The sequence below is a fragment of the Mya arenaria genome, chromosome 4 (assembly GCF_026914265.1).
Source record: "Mya arenaria isolate MELC-2E11 chromosome 4, ASM2691426v1".
Lineage (NCBI taxonomy): Eukaryota > Metazoa > Mollusca > Bivalvia > Myida > Myidae > Mya > Mya arenaria.
Window position 1 is genome coordinate 23,708,915 of NC_069125.1, and position 17,684 is coordinate 23,726,598.

Consider the following 17,684-nt stretch of genomic DNA (forward strand, 5'->3'; position numbering starts at 1 on the left):
CATAAATTTTGAGTGATAAACCTTCCAACTTTTTACTAAATAAAGCATTTATCGAAAATATAAATTACTGATAACAAGTTTATAACCGGGTATTTAATACTTGAAAATGTAAAAATATTAAATGATTGGTGAATGCTAAAAGATTTACTGCGATTAACTTTTGTCTCATAAGGTAGAAATACCGTGTTTTCTGCACCTTTCTTTCAAATTAAACTCAGTATCCTTCATAAGAACCATTGTTTTCGACTTTTATTAATCCTTTTTGGTAAATTAACACAATTGCATTAAATATGGTAACTCTTCGTTTGGTAGTAATAGTACATCTTTAAAACAGCTATCAGAAAAGCTAATTGTGGATCGGAAGTTTTAAACAATATTTGGTATAAAAAGAACACCATAATTGTGATGATGCGAACATTGGCAGTTTTGCCAAGCCAAAAACATACCAATGACCGGTTCTTTATATCCACTAAAGTCGTGTTAAACACTAAATAGTATCATACAAACGGCGTTTAATCTCGACGAAGGGTTATTTATTAAATCTTGAAAACTATCATGGTTTTTATTGAAAGCTACTGATCTTAATCGTAAATGTAATAAATACTCCCTATGTAACATGTCAACTCCCGAAACAGTATTTTTTTCAATAATGTTTAATTCATATTCGATAACATCCAAAAAATTAGTCACTGGTACACATACTGTCCTGATCGGTTTAATTGCCAGTAGAAAATCATAGACGCCTTTTCGGTGTATACACGTTTCAAGAAGCTATCTTCAATCATTTTCACATGAACTTCATTTCAATACCATTGCAAATGTCAAATATAGTTAATCGCATTTCAACTCAAGCCATATTTGATACATATGTTATATTTCCACCCGAGAGTGATTTAATTGGTAAACAATTTTTTCTCTACAAATACTTAATTTCATGCATATATATTCATTTCTTTTTGTGAGCTATTTGCATTATCCTCATTGCCATAGCAACACTGTTGTACACATAAACACACACCCGCACGCCCGCACGCACGCACGCACGCCCACCTTAAAATAAGAGTATTCTGCCTGCCCCCCACCCCCCATATCGTTCTGTTATCACATTCTTAGTGTCATGATACTACTAGCTTGCGTACTAGCTTGCTTTCTTATTGAAATATCGTCGGATCCAGCTTCTCCTGATTGATGGAAACTCTATAATAAACATCAGCAATGCCATTATGTACATTAGCAATGCCAGTATAAACATCAACAATGCCATTATGAACACCTACAGTGTCATTATAAACACTAACAATGATATTATAAACATCAGCAATTCCATTTTGAACATCAGCAATGCCATTATGATAAATTGAAACAAACTTATAACACAAGCCAAGCCCATTAGCCTTAATTCAACTTTCCTGTTTTAAGGCTTAACCGACATTCAACGTCACAAGACCACACAAGCCAAGCCCATTAGCCTTAATTCAACTTTCCTGTTTTAAGGCTTAACCGACATTCAACGTCACAAGACCACACAAGCCAAGCCCATTAGCCTTAATTCAACTTTCCTGTTTTAAGGCTTAACCGACATTCAACGTCACAAGACCACACAAGCCAAACCCATTAGCCTTAATTCAACTTTCCTGTTTTAAGGCTTAACCGACATTCAACGTCATAAGACCACACAAGCCAAGCCCATTAGCCTTAATTCAACTTTCCTGTTTTAAGGCTTAACCGACATTCAACGTCACAAGACCACACAAGCCAAACCCATTAGCCTTAATTCAACATTCCTGTTTTAAGGCTTAACCGACATTCAACGTCACAAGACCACACAAGCCAAGCCCATTAGCCTTAATTCAACTTTCCTGTTTTAAGGCTTAACCGACATTCAACGTCACAAGACCACACAAGCCAAGCCCATTAGCCTTAATTCAACATTCCTGTTTTAAGGCTTAACCGACATTCAACGTCACAAGACCACACAAGCCAAACCCATTAGCCTTAATTCAACATTCCTGTTTTAAGGCTTAACCGACATTCAACGTCACAAGACCACACAAGCCAAACCCATTAGCCTTAATTCAACATTCCTGTTTTAAGGCTTAACCGACATTCAACGTCACAAGACCACACAAGCCAAGCCCATTAGCCTTAATTCAACATTCCTGTTTTAAGGCTTAACCGACATTCAACGTCACAAGACCACAACTACAAATTACATAATTTGATAAGCGCCTCTGAAGGGTGAGTGAAGGTTAGAGCTTAGTGGCTGAGGGGATGGGATGATAAAACCAAAACTAATGTATTGATACAGGTAGGTAAATGATTATTGATAATAATGATAAAAGGACCCCCAAAATAGTCGCAAAAGTCAACGGTTACAAAATGTGCGTGTGGCCTTTTCATCCGTAAACATTATATCTGTGTCGAAGATTTTGCCAAAACTGCATAAAAAATATTGAAAAATAAAACATCGGAGGAAACATAGTTTAACTGGTCACTCGATACGCTAAATCGCATTACAAATAAAAAGTATGTTCAAAGTAATCACTGATTATCTATTCCAATAGGACAAGTTTACCTGGACACCGAGCCGTACATGTTCGCATTTGCTGACGTTACAATTCTTGTTTAATCAGTGGTAAATCTAATTCAGCAAATAATATTTATATTCACAAATCATACATGTTCGGTTTTCTTTGCGATGGCCATGCCAATCGACTCGATGATTCAGAAATGCGATTGTCATTCGATTCCTCGCGTAATCACACTTTCCAAAGAGTACGTAAAATCCTTGATTGAACTTTAAAATAGAAACTTTATTTGGATAATGATCTGAAAAACTGTGACATCGCCTTCTTCTCCAAGAGATTTAAAAGCAATTGTCACCTATATCTGCAATTCAATATAATGAATCAAATATCATTAAATCTCCGAGGAAACTACTTCGTAGATCTGGTTCTGTAGGGGTTCCGGTTCCAATTTATGGGTTAAACCGCGTCAAACTAACGACGATGATAAATGGTGACAATTATATTACTTAACCAAGGAAATATGTCTGCTTTGTACCATGATTTACGCCGGACACACTACAAGAACCAAGAACAGAGAAACGAAAAGAGCTTGGGAATACCATCCCGACCTCTTCGTATTCAGTTCGCTGTCTAATCAGCAACAACCAAAAAATCACTTGGAATAAATACCATATACTTTCAAAGTTTATCTTAGCTGGTAAAATCGGAATATTTTACAAAGGAAACCTAATTTTAACTTTTTCTTAATTTCGGACTACCATTGTTATCTATGTTAAGCATTTAGCAACCAATGATTATAAAGGGAACTAATGTAAGCCCCCATATGTTTCTCGTCAGTAACCATGATTATTAAGTATTGATCTAAACCTTTTGGCTTAAGAATAGAAAGCACACACATATTCTTAAGGTGACATACAAGACAAGCAAAATACCTCCATTCTGTAACATTGTTCTTGGAACGCCCCTCTCCTTTCCAGTTAATATAAAACTCTATTCAAATGATTGCAGCCTTAGTTGCGGCAGGCAGTTTACTAAATGCGGCTGGTCACAGAGAAATAGATTGCAATTATATATATTGAAATTATTGTGTCTGTGTCTTATCATCATGTTGGACAATATAACTGAAATCGGGAACGATTATTCGAGAGGATTGCCGTATGAGGTGCAAGTTTTGTCATTTTCCGGGTTTGCAACAGTAATGTTGTTTGGTATAATTGGAAATATGCTGGTGATAATGGTCCAAGTAAAGAACAATAAAAAGTCAAGTACTGACTTCTTCGTCTTTACAATGGCTTGGATTGACATTTTAAGTTGTTCCGTCGTGGTTCCGATTATGATTTTGAAAGTGAACACGGACTTGTGGGCAAGATTTGCCTCGGATGTTGTTTGTAAGATGTTCCACTACTCTATTTTCTTCACAAGTCTTTCCTCGACGGCGTTACTCTCTTGCATAGCCTCCGACCGCTACATGAAGGTTTGCTGTCCTCATTCAACGCTGATGACACCAAGAAGAGCAAAGAAGATTTGTATTATTTTGGTCTTAGTCGACATGCTAGCTTTTTTGCCCGTCATTTTCATGGACGTCTTCAACACAACAAAACAAATATGTTCAAGCGATATAAAGGCTCGAGTGGCGTTTGATATTCTTATATGTATCGTGTTCATTATTTTCTTCGGAATTACTGCAGTTGCGTATACGCAAATCGCCGTCACACTTCGCAACAGAAGACGCATTTTAATTTCAAATACGACATTGGATATGTCCATTCGAGTAAATCAAAGAACAAGCAAGATGGCAATTCCATTACAGACATTAAATTCTGATGTGAAAGCAAGTTTAGGCAACGTGCATCGAAAAGAAGAACATGTGATTCACAATGAGATTTTCAGGTGCACATCTGAAACACAGTTACATTTATCTGCTGGAAATTTGGAGCTTGACAATCGGGCACAATCAGTGAAAATGAACGTTACAAATGTACAAAATATTCGAAATAACATTGTTTCAAGTAAAGACCAGAGAGTAAACAAAATCACCTTCGCCATGTTTTTAATAACACTTACGTACACAATTACATGGATAATATCGTGGATTGCTCTTGGAACGATCAGGCAGAATGCTGGGACAGGAAGGAGCCCTCTGAGTATTTCGAAAGAATTGTACATTGTAAACTGTGCTACAAACCCGTTTTTCTACATTTGGTTAAGCTCCGCTTTTAGAAAGAACATTCGACTCCTTTTTAGAAAGAAATAGTATCTAGCTAAATTTTACAATACTGCAATGAACACAACATGGACAAACTCAAAATCAAAATATTCTGCTATGATTTTGTTTAAAAACAGAACGAATACTCAACGATAGATACACTAGTCACGAGAAAACATGCACACTAGATGTACCAAATAATATGCTCTTCTTTCAGACAGATTTTCATTCAATGAGTTCAAATTGATGTACACAGAAATAATGAGATGCCTTTAAATCATATGATTGATTTGAAAATCTTAGGCACATTCCTGTGAAAAATGCTTAGTAATCGGTCAATGACAAGAATATGCCTACACTTGTCACTATTACCGTAATGGAAAACTCAGCAAGACGTCGCTGCAGCTTTAATATCAATAGAAGATAGTCACCTTAGTGTATTTTCTTTGAAACGATTTCAAAATTTGGTCATCCGTTGATAATCATATGAACAATGCAATTTTCATCATCAAGTCCAAGGTACATTTCTGTGATTTTTTTTTCAAAATTGGGCAATCGATTGCATAACAATTACGATTTTAACTTTTGTTTTCACTATAATGTATTAGGAAAAGCCAGCACCCTCCAATGACGACCGCGTAGTTTGACGAATTGAGGCAGCCTCAATATCATTGATAGAAGTAACGTGCAGAACCGTTCTAACAACTTATTTTGTAATTGACAAGAGGATCCTCGAAATTTGGTTATGTAGATATATAAGAACCGTCTGTCTTCTGGTGGTCATGCATTTTTAGTTTAGTTTGTGCATTGTCCAATGTTGTTTATGACGCAAGTGCATATTTGACCTATATCTTAGAGAACAAAGCCATGTAGGTTCATCGACAGTGTGTATTTAATTTCTTATTCTGTTACATTTGTTTAAATGTATGTATATGTAGACACTCATGCCAATTGTATGATTCAGATTACCAGTATACAGGCACGTATTGATTACATTTGCAATATACCAGTATACAGGCACGTATTGATTACATTTGCAATATACCAGTATACAGGCACGTATTGATTACATTTGCAATATACCAGTATACAGGCACGCATTGATTACATTTGCAATATACCAGTATACAGGCACGCATTGGTTACATTTGCAATATAACAGTATACAGGCACGTATTGGTTACATTTGCAATATTCCAGTATACAGGCACGTATTGGTTACATTTGCAATATACCAGTATACAGGCACGTATTGGTTACATTTGCAATATAACAGTATACAGGCACGTATTGGTTACATTTGCAATATTCCAGTATACAGGCACGCATTGGTTACATTTGCAATATAACAGTATACAGGCACGTATTGGTTACATTTGCAATATACCAGTATACAGGCACGTATTGGTTACATTTGCAATATACCAGTATACAGGCACGTATTGGTTACATTTGCAATATACCAGTATACAGGCACGTATTGGTTACATTTGCAATATACCAGTATACAGGCACGTATTGATTACATTTGCAATATAACAGTATACAGGCACGTATTGGTTACATTTGCAATATAACAGTATACAGGCACGTATTGATTACATTTGCAATATAACAGTATACAGGCACGTATTGGTTACATTTGCAATATAACAGTATACAGGCACGTATTGATTACATTTGCAATATAACAGTATACAGGCACGTATTGATTACATTTGCAATATAACAGTATACAGGCACGTATTGATTACATTTGCAATATTCCAGTATACAGGCACGCATTGGTTACATTTGCAATATAACAGTATACAGGCACGTATTGGTTACATTTGCAATATACCAGTATACAGGCACGTATTGATTACATTTGCAATATACCAGTATACAGGCACGCATTGATTACATTTGCAATATACCAGTATACAGGCACGCATTGGTTACATTTGCAATATACCAGTATACAGGCACGTATTGGTTACATTTGCAATATACCAGTATACAGGCACGCATTGGTTACATTTGCAATATTCCAGTATACAGGCACGTATTGATTACATTTGCAATATACCAGTATACAGGCACGCATTGATTACATTTGCAATAAATGATGCAAGCATAATGTGTCTCACATTTATTGCTTAACTTCTATGGTAACCATTCTTTTTGTAAAGAATTCAAGTGATATATGATCAAGTATTAAAGGTAAATTGACACCCTACACTGTAATAAACATGTATGTCAGGCTGTTTGCCCTGTTGTTTTTTATTTATTAAAGCACGTCCAGTTTGAAAAAAAAATACTGATACTGATCAAGTCGTATAGTTGATTGCCTATCACCAAAGGCTGGTTGACTTGATCCCAACAGGAGAACAATCATATGGTTTCTCAAATTGACACCAGAACCGGTTCTACCACGGACTTCCGCGTGAATCTATAAGCAATCAACTTTCATTATTAACAACCTAAAAGAAGTAGATAAAAACTAAAAAAAGCCAAACGATGTAATGCCATAGCCTGGGTTTCGTCCACGTTCGAACTTGAATGCTTGTTAAACATAATGAATTAAAGATATAATCATGAAATGTGGTATACATGTTTCATATGTGGATATGCCAACTATCGCAAGTTTTTCAACAGCTGTGCCCCTAATTAACTGAAGACAACGGAAAGGCATTGGCATCAGCATGCTGCTAATAACCGGTGGTTTATATAAGTGTTCACGTAGTTAATTAAGCAAGGTTAATGAGGTACAGAAATTCTGATTGTATGTAATACTAGTATTGTTGTTCGCTTGTTGAAACGAAAATAGAAATGCATGATTATCATGTGAATGTGATAGATCTGTTATTGTGCCATCGTCTGACACCCACGACTGACCCCTGCCGTTAAACTCCTTTCATCAGCCGTAGGTTAATACGGTTAAATCGTGTCGTTTAAGCTTAAATCAAATACAAGTGAAATGGATGCCTTCAAACTGAATACTCTTTAGAGAAATGAGGAAGATGAATACGCACGAAAGATAATTGTTTAATGTTTTACAAACTTATTAGGGAAAAGAAACGATACTGAACTATAAATATTCTCGAAGTGGCAATTAGCGGAGTGAAGGGTTTATATACAGGTTATTTTAAGATGGCATTAGAAAACAAAACAAAAAGAAAATGACACAGATGAAGCACTTCCAAAAGAAGCAGAGCATTCTTAACAACATAAGGGATAAAAAGCATATAAAACGCTGAAAATGAAATACACAGGTTCATTAGTTAGGCATCATTTTAGCCCTTACTTTGTTGAAGTAGATATACAGCATGTACACAGGGAGAAAATTAAACTGAAAGTGCACGCATACGAAAGTTTATTCAAACAAAATTTGTAAAGCACATTTCTTTAAAATGGTAACACATTCATACGTTGAATACTCCTGAGACAATTGTCCGGCCAAATTTTCTTAACAAAAGTACACGTGTACATAAAACCGTAAGAAAATGATGTACAATTCCATGTCCATATGAGTTTGTGTATATATAAATGTAATTGTATTATATTACACAAAGAAACTTCGCAAACATCTGACCGGCATGATGCATTTGCAGATATATCTAGGAGTGAAGCCCATGGTAAATAGTCAAATAAAGAATACATTATACTTCGTGATATTTGGGTTTGGTGTCAATTATGACGTGCTAGGTGCAGCTTGAATCCTCAACCTCTTACGTATGTTGAGATCATGAGTTGCTAGATGCAGCTTGAATCCTCAACCTCTTACGTATGTTGAGATCATGAGTTGCTAGGTGCAGCTTGAATCCTCAACCTCTTACGTATGTTGAGATCATGAGTTGCTAGATGCAGCTTGAATCCTCAACCTCTTACGTATGTTGAGATCATGAGTTGCTAGATGCAGCTTGAATCCTCAACCTCTTACGTATGTTGAGATCATGAGTTGCTAGGTGCAGCTTGAATCCTCAACCTCTTACGTATGTTGAGATCATGAGTTGCTAGATGCAGCTTGAATCCTCTACCTCTAATCCTCTATGTTGAGATCAACACTTATCTCACCAAGAACAAACTAGCAAATGCAAATATTTTATGAACGACCTCTCATGTAAGCTTTCTCCAATCCCAGACGTCAGAAATCCGACCGGAAATATAACTTGCACTGTAATGCGGATGGTTTGATTACCGTCCCAAGGCGGTAACACCAATTTGTTAAAAAAATAGTATGATGCTTGTGCTGAATGTCTGAATTGTAGTGTTGTGCCGATAATCTATTATAATTTATAATCGACAATTGATCGAAAAGGCCTACGTCGGCGACAATCGATAGTGAAATTTGAACAATCGATTATAGAAATAAGGGACGTAACCGCTACCGACTAATTTACATATTTCTGGTTAATGCTAGTTTATGTTGAATTGTTATGGTGTTACTATGTTATGTACTCATATTCTCATCAAGTCAGTAAGTCACTACAGTACTTATTTACAATTTTTTTTATAATGTAACTGCTAAATTATTGGTTCTCAACTTCTCATGTGTGTGGTTTAAAGGTTAATTTTAAAACATGTTACCGTATACTTCTTACCATGTAAGAATTTAGATTTCTCAGTTTTCTGAAAGAAATTGTACTTGTTAAACATTTAGAATATTCAACTGGTAGTTGTACTTGTTACTGACTCATTATTAAAAAGAAATTGAAATCTTCCTTTGAGTTTATTTTACACATGTATACAATACTACTTGTAGGACAAAAATAGAGCCTGTGGTCTGTAATAGTAACTTGTAAACACTAAAAGATAGTCGCGTTCTGAATAAATAATGTAATTTATACGGAGAAATCTACAAACAATATTGTAAGGGAACATTGATGCTTAGAACTGCAAGGGGGAGGACATAATTTCGTTACATGCAAACATTAAGTGAGAAAATTTTTGTTTGCCATGAAACATTTTTCTCACTTAATGTTTGCATGAAACGAAATTACGTCCTCCCCCTTGGAACTGGTGCATGCACTGTATTTGTATGCCTTAAATAATGTAACGTGCGAGATCAACAAGGCCAACAGATCCCTTCAGAGAAAAGCATGCTCGATCCTGTGGTGGCCCACTGGCCTCTATATACCTACATGGAGCCCGGCTCTTGCTAATTTGCATATTACCAACCAAGTTAATATACGTACTATAAACGTACTTCCGTCTATCACTGTGTTTTACTATGAACGCACATCCGCCGCCTAAAGCGGACCGTTACATAACTTTCCCCTCCGAGAAGACTCGTTCCGGGTCTTGGTCAGGGACACTCAAGGGTCAGGCAACTCCGTTCCGGCAGTTGTCAACATCCAACCGCTGCCACCAATTGTAACGTGCGACGTCAGATCTCTTCAGAGAAAAGCATGCTCGACCCTGAAGTGGCCCAATGGTCTTTATGTACAGTAAATTCTCAATCTACATGGAGCCCGGGCTTTGCTAAATTGCATATTACCAACCAAGTAAACATACGTACTATGAACGCACTTCTGTCTATAACTGAATGTTTTACTATGAACGCACATCCGCCGCATACAGCGGGCCGTTTCAATATATGATGACCAAAGATAATTAAATAATGATTAAATCGATTAATAATCGATCATTGATCGGTTTCATAAACGATTATCAATAGTAATTTTTCTGTCCGATTCCCAACACTACTGTATTGTTTGTGTCGTTGTTCGTCTCTCGTTTAGTGTCCGTTAGGCCTTAGCCTCGTGCCTCTGAACATGTTTGGTTACCTGGCTTCACCCTCAACTTCCCATTGCATTATTGATGAATTGGTCGATTTTCAAGTTGATTCTTATCGTTAATATAGAACATTAAGTAACTAGTCATAGTAGAACGACACTATCAAGATTGCCTAGCACCAGCTAAAGCCGATTATATGGATTAGAACATACACTGTATAGTATAATCACATCTCCATTGCGACATCGCTCATTTACAACATATAATTGAGTAAACAGAAATACATTAATGTCGTCAGGCGAGAGTGAAGAATTTTCATGAATGTGTATATAACAAATAATTTATATATGTAATAGTCGTTTGTTAGCCTACTCGAATGCATATATAATTATATTTCCGTTGCAATAAATCATCCAATTGATCTTCTATCTATAACAAAATTAATCGTTTGCATATTTGTTTCAAATTTACAAAACTTCATTTCGGCAGCCATTTTTTCAACGCTTCTTCACCACGAAATGACGTCCCAATTGCACAGGTGCTGAACTATACCATGTGGTTTTATTGATAAACACATATTATACTGAACATTAAAGCATACGGGTACTTATTTATATAAAAGAAATGTTTGAAAATTGTCATAGTTCATAATAACATATAAGTCATATTCATACGCCACATGTTCGCTACTGTCTGGCATATCCACAAGTTTATCCTACAAGTCTTTGCAGATACAGCAAGGTAAGTTGCAGACCCACCAAGTTAAGAAATGTTCTGAAAATAATAAAATCATACACAGCACAATCATTTACATTTTTCGAAGTTCGAAGTTTATTGACAAAAGTGGCATATATGTACAGTATTAACAGTCATGGCTACATAGAGATTATAACAACATATGAAATACCATCACAAGTCCTGAGTTTTACATGAAGCCTTGTTTCAAATTTAAAATCAACAGTTCAGTCAACAATTTATTCATGTGGATTACAAAATACAAAAACGTTTTTATTGTTGTTTCAATTACTTTGTTTTCATTTTTATTTGCTATACTTATCCGCACTTTACAGCTAATTTTCTGCAACATTAATGAATATCGTCGTAGATTAAAATAATACTTTCCACAACTCGTATTTCTACGTAGCACACAGCGTGGGGTTTATAGAACTCTGCAATTTAATACCATTTAACGGTATAACAGTAAGCTGTTCGGCTTGCATTTTCTTCGGGAAATTGATTCGATCTTTTTCAGAAATATACTACTCAATACAATTTAAGCACCATCTTTTGTTACGGGTAAATCTTATGTGAAACATGTTCATATTGAGATCGTGTTTGAATTAATTTAATGCGAATGATAACATGAAAATAAAATAACAGCGAGTGAGAGTAAACTATTCAGGTACAATTAAAAAGGCAATGATTTTGGCGATATGGGCAAGGTACAAGTCAGTATACATGTTCACGTCAACTATAGAAATAAATTTAAAATTGATTTGTTTGGCATAGTTGAGAATCGTATATATTTTGAAATATAACTTTCCCACCTGATAGTTTAAAAGGTGCACGACAAGGAGATAATCGTTGGCATGCATCATGCTGATACAAACAGAACATCGCATTCTGCTCCATTCAAGCAAAATGCAATGGCCTTAACATGTTTTAAACATCAGAAAAACGTATCAATTTGAATTGAATATATGCATGAAAGTACTTCAGAAGACGGCTTCTGTGTGGAGAATGTTGCCAAGCAACAGAGGTCAAAGTTAGTAAACTTTCAACAAAAACTCTGGTTAACATTTACTGGAGAAGGGGCTCAAGAGAAATTGAATTGTAATTAATCTTCTCCCACGACTCGTTCCCCTTGACAAGCCTCTATTTTTGCATTTTTGCTCATGTATCTGAAACCATACTATATGGATTGGTTGCTGTATTATAAACTGTCATAGAACTAGTATTTGCTTGGCATTTCTAGTGCACATGCCGATTAAAAGCACAAACTGCACCTAAATGAGGATATCCGCAAACCTTCATTGGCAATAGCCCTAGTTATAAGAAATATAAGTGGGTAGTGTTGCGTATGGCAATCAACTTCTTTTGGTCCTGAAAAAAAATAATTCTGCTCTGGGACACGAGCCATCTGGCCTCTCGTTTGTCCCAGCCACACTCCCTTATTTCTGGGTAATCATCTGGCCTCTCGTTTGTCCCAGCCACACTCCCTTATTTCTGGGTAATCATTTGGCCTCTCGTTTGTCCCAGCCACACTCCCTTATTTCTGGGTAATCATCTGGCCTCTCGTTTGTCCCAGTCACACTCCCTTATTTCTGGGTAATCATCTGGCCTCTCGTTTGTCCCAGCCACACTCCCTTATTTCTGGGTAATCATCTGGCCTCTCGTTTGTCCCAGCCACACTCCCTTATTTCTGGGTAACCATCTGCCCTATCGTTTGTCCCAGCCACACTCCCTTATTTCTGGGTAACCATCTGGCCTCTCGTTTGTCCCAGCCATAGTCCCTTATTTCTGGGTAACCATCTGGCCTCTCGTTTGTCCCAGCCACACTCCCTTATTTCTGGATAACCATCTGGCCTCTCGTTTGTCCCAGCCACACTCCCTTATTTCTGGATAACCATCTGGCCTCTCGTTTGTCCCAGCCACACTCCCTTATTTCTGGGTAACCATCTGGCCTCTCGTTTGTCCCAGCCACACTCCCTTATTTCTGGGTAACCATCTGGCCTCTCGTTTGTCCCAGCCACACTCCCTTATTTATGGATAACCATCTGGCCTCTCGTTTGTTCCAGCCACACTCCCTTATTTCTGGGTAACCATCTGGCCTCTCGTTTGTCCCAGCCACACTCCCTTATTTCTGGGTAATCATCTGGCCTCTAGTTTGTCCCAGCCACACTCCCTTATTTCTGGGTAATCATTTGGCCTCTCGTTTGTCCCAGTCACACTCCCTTATTTCTGGGTTACCATCTGGCCTCTCGTTTGTCCCACTCACACTCCCTTATTTCTGGGTAATCATCTGGCCTCTCGTTTGTCCCAGTCACACTCCTTTATTTCTGGGTAATCATCTGGCCTCTCGTTTGTCCCAGCCACACTCCCTTATTTCTGGGTAATCATCTGGCCTCTCGTTTGTCCCAGCCACACTCCCTTATTTCTGGGTAATCATCTAGCCTCTCGTTTGTCCCAGCCACACTCCCTTATTTCTGGGTAATCATTTGGCCTCTCGTTTGTCCCAGCCACACTCCCTTATTTCTGGGTAATCATTTGGCCTCTCGTTTGTCCCACTCACACTCCCTTATTTCTGGGTATCCATCTGGCCTCTCGTTTGTCCCAGCCACACTCCCTTATTTCTGGGTAATCATCTGGCCTCTCGTTTGTCCCAGCCACACTCCCTCATTTCTGGGTAACCATCTGGCCTCTCGTTTGTTCCAGCCACACTCCCTTATTTCTGGATAACCATCTGGCCTCTCGTTTGTCCCAGTCACACTCCCTTATTTCTGGGTAATCATCTGGCCTCTCGTTTGTCCCAGCCACACTCCCTTATTTCTGGGTAATCATCTGGCCTCTCGGTTGTCCCAGCCACACTCCTTTATATCTTGGTAACCATCTGGCCTCTCGTTTGTCCCAGTCACACTCCCTTATTTCTGGGTAACCATCTGGCCTCTCGTTTGTCCCAGCCACACTCCCTTATTTCTGGGTAATCATCTGGCCTCTCGTTTGTCCCAGCCACACTCCCTTATTTCTGGGTAACCATCTGGCCTCTCGTTCGTCCCAGCCACACTCCCTTATTTCTGGGTAATCATCTGGCCTCTCGTTTGTCCCAGTCACACTCCCTTATTTCTGGGTAATCATCTGGCCTCTCGTTTGTCCCAGCCTCACTCCCTTATTTCTAGGTAATCATCATTGAAGCTTGAGAAAACACATACAATATGTTCCTGCTTATTTACAGGTTAAGAAAAGTATTGTGCAATGATTCTCTCAAAACCAGCCACGTTCACCGTTTGGGTCCTAGGCTCCAGAAGATGGATTTGTTCATCTTGTTCTTTATTCTTTACTATTTATACATGTTTTTTTCAGTCCTTGTAATAATCATTTGCCTTCCCCTAGAGATAAGGCATCATCAAAATAATATCTTAATGGCTAATACTTTCGTAAGATTTTGTAAATTTATAAACCGAATTAAACATATTTAGTGAGGATTTCTGTCAATTAAAGGGAAGCAAATTTGTTCAAACTTCCATAACATGTGGACAACAACAACTGATTATATTAAATGCCTACATGAATACGAGTTTTTTCCCTTTATTACAATATCACAGCTATAACTAAACAAAATTGGGCTTATTAAGCGAGAATGTGGTTGTGTAAGTCGGTTGGTATACTGGATTGTTTCACTTCTCGTTGTTTCCATAGCGATACAATCCTACAGACCGTTTGACTAACATAGACTGTCTTTTATTTCACACCTTTAAAAAAGTCGCAAAATAAATATGATAATATTTTTATCACAAAAGCAATATAATTCGACAAAATGCGATACAATAATACTTTCGCGTAGTATTGCGGAAGAAGATTAGCGCATGCGCACTACGCTACTGAGTGATAAGGATTTCCTATCATTGCGTTTTTATTCATCCATTATCTATAGGATTTAAGTCATCTTAAATCTATATAAACGTCAATAATAGCGATCCATTGATTTTTCTTATTTCCTAAACTTCATGTTCTTTTTAATGAACAAATAAACATTCAGCCTAAACAAGTAAATTCAAATTCAATATAAAATAAATTTAAATCTTGTCAATGTACTTTACTTTAGATTTGTATCAGTAAGCTAGAGGTCAATTCACACGACTATTAAAGGGAAAATAATAAAACCAGGGGCGTAACTTGATGCGTAAGACCTGCGACCGTCACTCAGAATCAAAATTGATTTGGTTTAACGTGTTTAGGGTACTCCCCTTTTTTCTGCTACATTGATACAAAAAGTAAGCACGGTTTAAGGGGGGGGGGGCGCCAGATCGCTAGATCCGCGAGTGGAAACAAACACTAAGACGTTTTCAATTAACGGTTAAATCGACTTAGATCTTTATAGAAACAGTCCCCGGGTACATACGTACAGGCGTGGATATATTTATCGAAATATCAAGCAATACAACTTAACTAATTACTTTTGGATTGTATGTGATACTGGTATTAACATCAGTCAGATATATAGAGGATAATGGTTTGTTTCAGCTTGAAATTTGCAATATATTATTTCACCGATTAAGCACCAAAAGTAATAATAATATCGCAGTCTATCACTGAAACAAACAGTTGTTTTTGTTTTTATTTAATGCTCGTAATTTAACAAAAACAAACTTTTATTGATGTTTAATTGAAAAACCGGGTAAAATCTGGGAAACAGTGAAAATAGACTTCGGTAAACTCTCTTTTTCAAACGGTGTTTTGCGTGATTGGTTGATTGACATTATCACGTGATGTTATCAATCTACTATCAATATGTCAATCTATCGATGTAAAAGACCTTCGTTTTCTAGAAGAACAGCTGGTGTATTTCTAATTTGTGCTTGACTTTACCTTCGTTGGTTCGCATCCCACTAAAACCAAACTTATAAAACCATACTTATTTATACTACAATGTATTTTTTTTCTTCGAGATCATACTGTAGAGTAAAATAATGATTAAACATGTGTTTTCAGATGCATTACTGGGAAAACCAAAATCAAAACCTTTTTAATTCATACAAGTAAAACGTTTACATCACTTAAACATATTGAGACTTTACGGGATATCTTCAGGGAAACAGTGGTTTCCTAAAGATTTATGACTAAATCACTTAGCGTTCCCCTCTCGTATGGACAACAATTGACGAATAAAAATCGGAGATACACCATGTAGGCTCTCAATCTTAATACCTTTACAATCGACACACGTGTAGGTAAATATTTTCCTCGGAACATTCTCTTTCAATGCATCAGTTACAAGCAACGGAACATAAACAAAGTTATGCACGTAACCTAGTAAGTAACTAGCTTGGCTTCCGTGTGAACAACTGCTATTCACGCAAAATAATGCATGCACAAACATGTTCTTTAGATAACAGTGTATCTGTCAATAATTGTGTACATTTGTACTTACAAGTTTTTTTATTAAAAGAAAACGTTTGAGACATGTATAAGGCTTTTCTGGATCTCATGTTATTTGCTGTCAACTCTGATTCCAAGAAAAATATATATACTGCACGTTAAATAAGAATCTTGTGAAACCATGATTTTGTTTTATACTTTTGCGGATACTGGTGTGTTGTTGTTTATTGTTCGTTTTTCCTTTTAATTTGAAAATGCCCTTTTACAAATCATGCTTTGTCAAGTTTATATCAAGTGTCATAAGACCTTGAAAATACACATTGATAGCTAGTTCCTTTTACCCCAGTAGTTGATAGCAACCGTGCTGCAAATTTACCTAAGCGATGTCATTATGAAGCTTACTTAAATTTGATTTGTGTCATCCTTTTACGAATACGTCGAGTGATAATGAAATAAGTAAGTAAACTTAAGTAGATTTTTAACATAATTTATACACAAATAAATAAGTACACTTTGAACGAAACTATCACAGACGTAAGAGCATGGGTAACAAGACGTTAAACATTGTTGATACAAACATCGAAGACGGTTAACAGTACTGATACAGAATAAAGTCAGTAGAATTGAAAATAATAAGTAAGAAGAAAATAATAAGTAAGAAGAAATTCAACATAACTAATACTGAAATAAAAGTGACATTTAAAGTGATACTCTTATTCAAAATCAATACATACACATGCATAACAAACATAAATTTTGACTGATAAACCTTAAACTACTTACAAAATTATGCATTTATGGAAATTATTATTACTGATAACTAGATTATAACCGTGAATTTAATAGCAGAAAAGCGCAAAAATATTAAATGGTGAATGCTACAAGATTTACTGTGGTCTACTATAGTCTCATATAAAGGTAGAAATACCATGTTTTATGCTGATTTCTATCAAATTAAACTCGATATCCTTCAGAAGAACCATTGTTTTCGACATTTATTCATCATTTTTGGATTATCAAAACAATATTATTAATTGTGGTAAATCTTATTCAAGAGTGCGTCTTTAACATAACTGAAACATAACACAATGGAAACTAGATTTTACCGTATTCAATAAGTTTTCATTCTTACT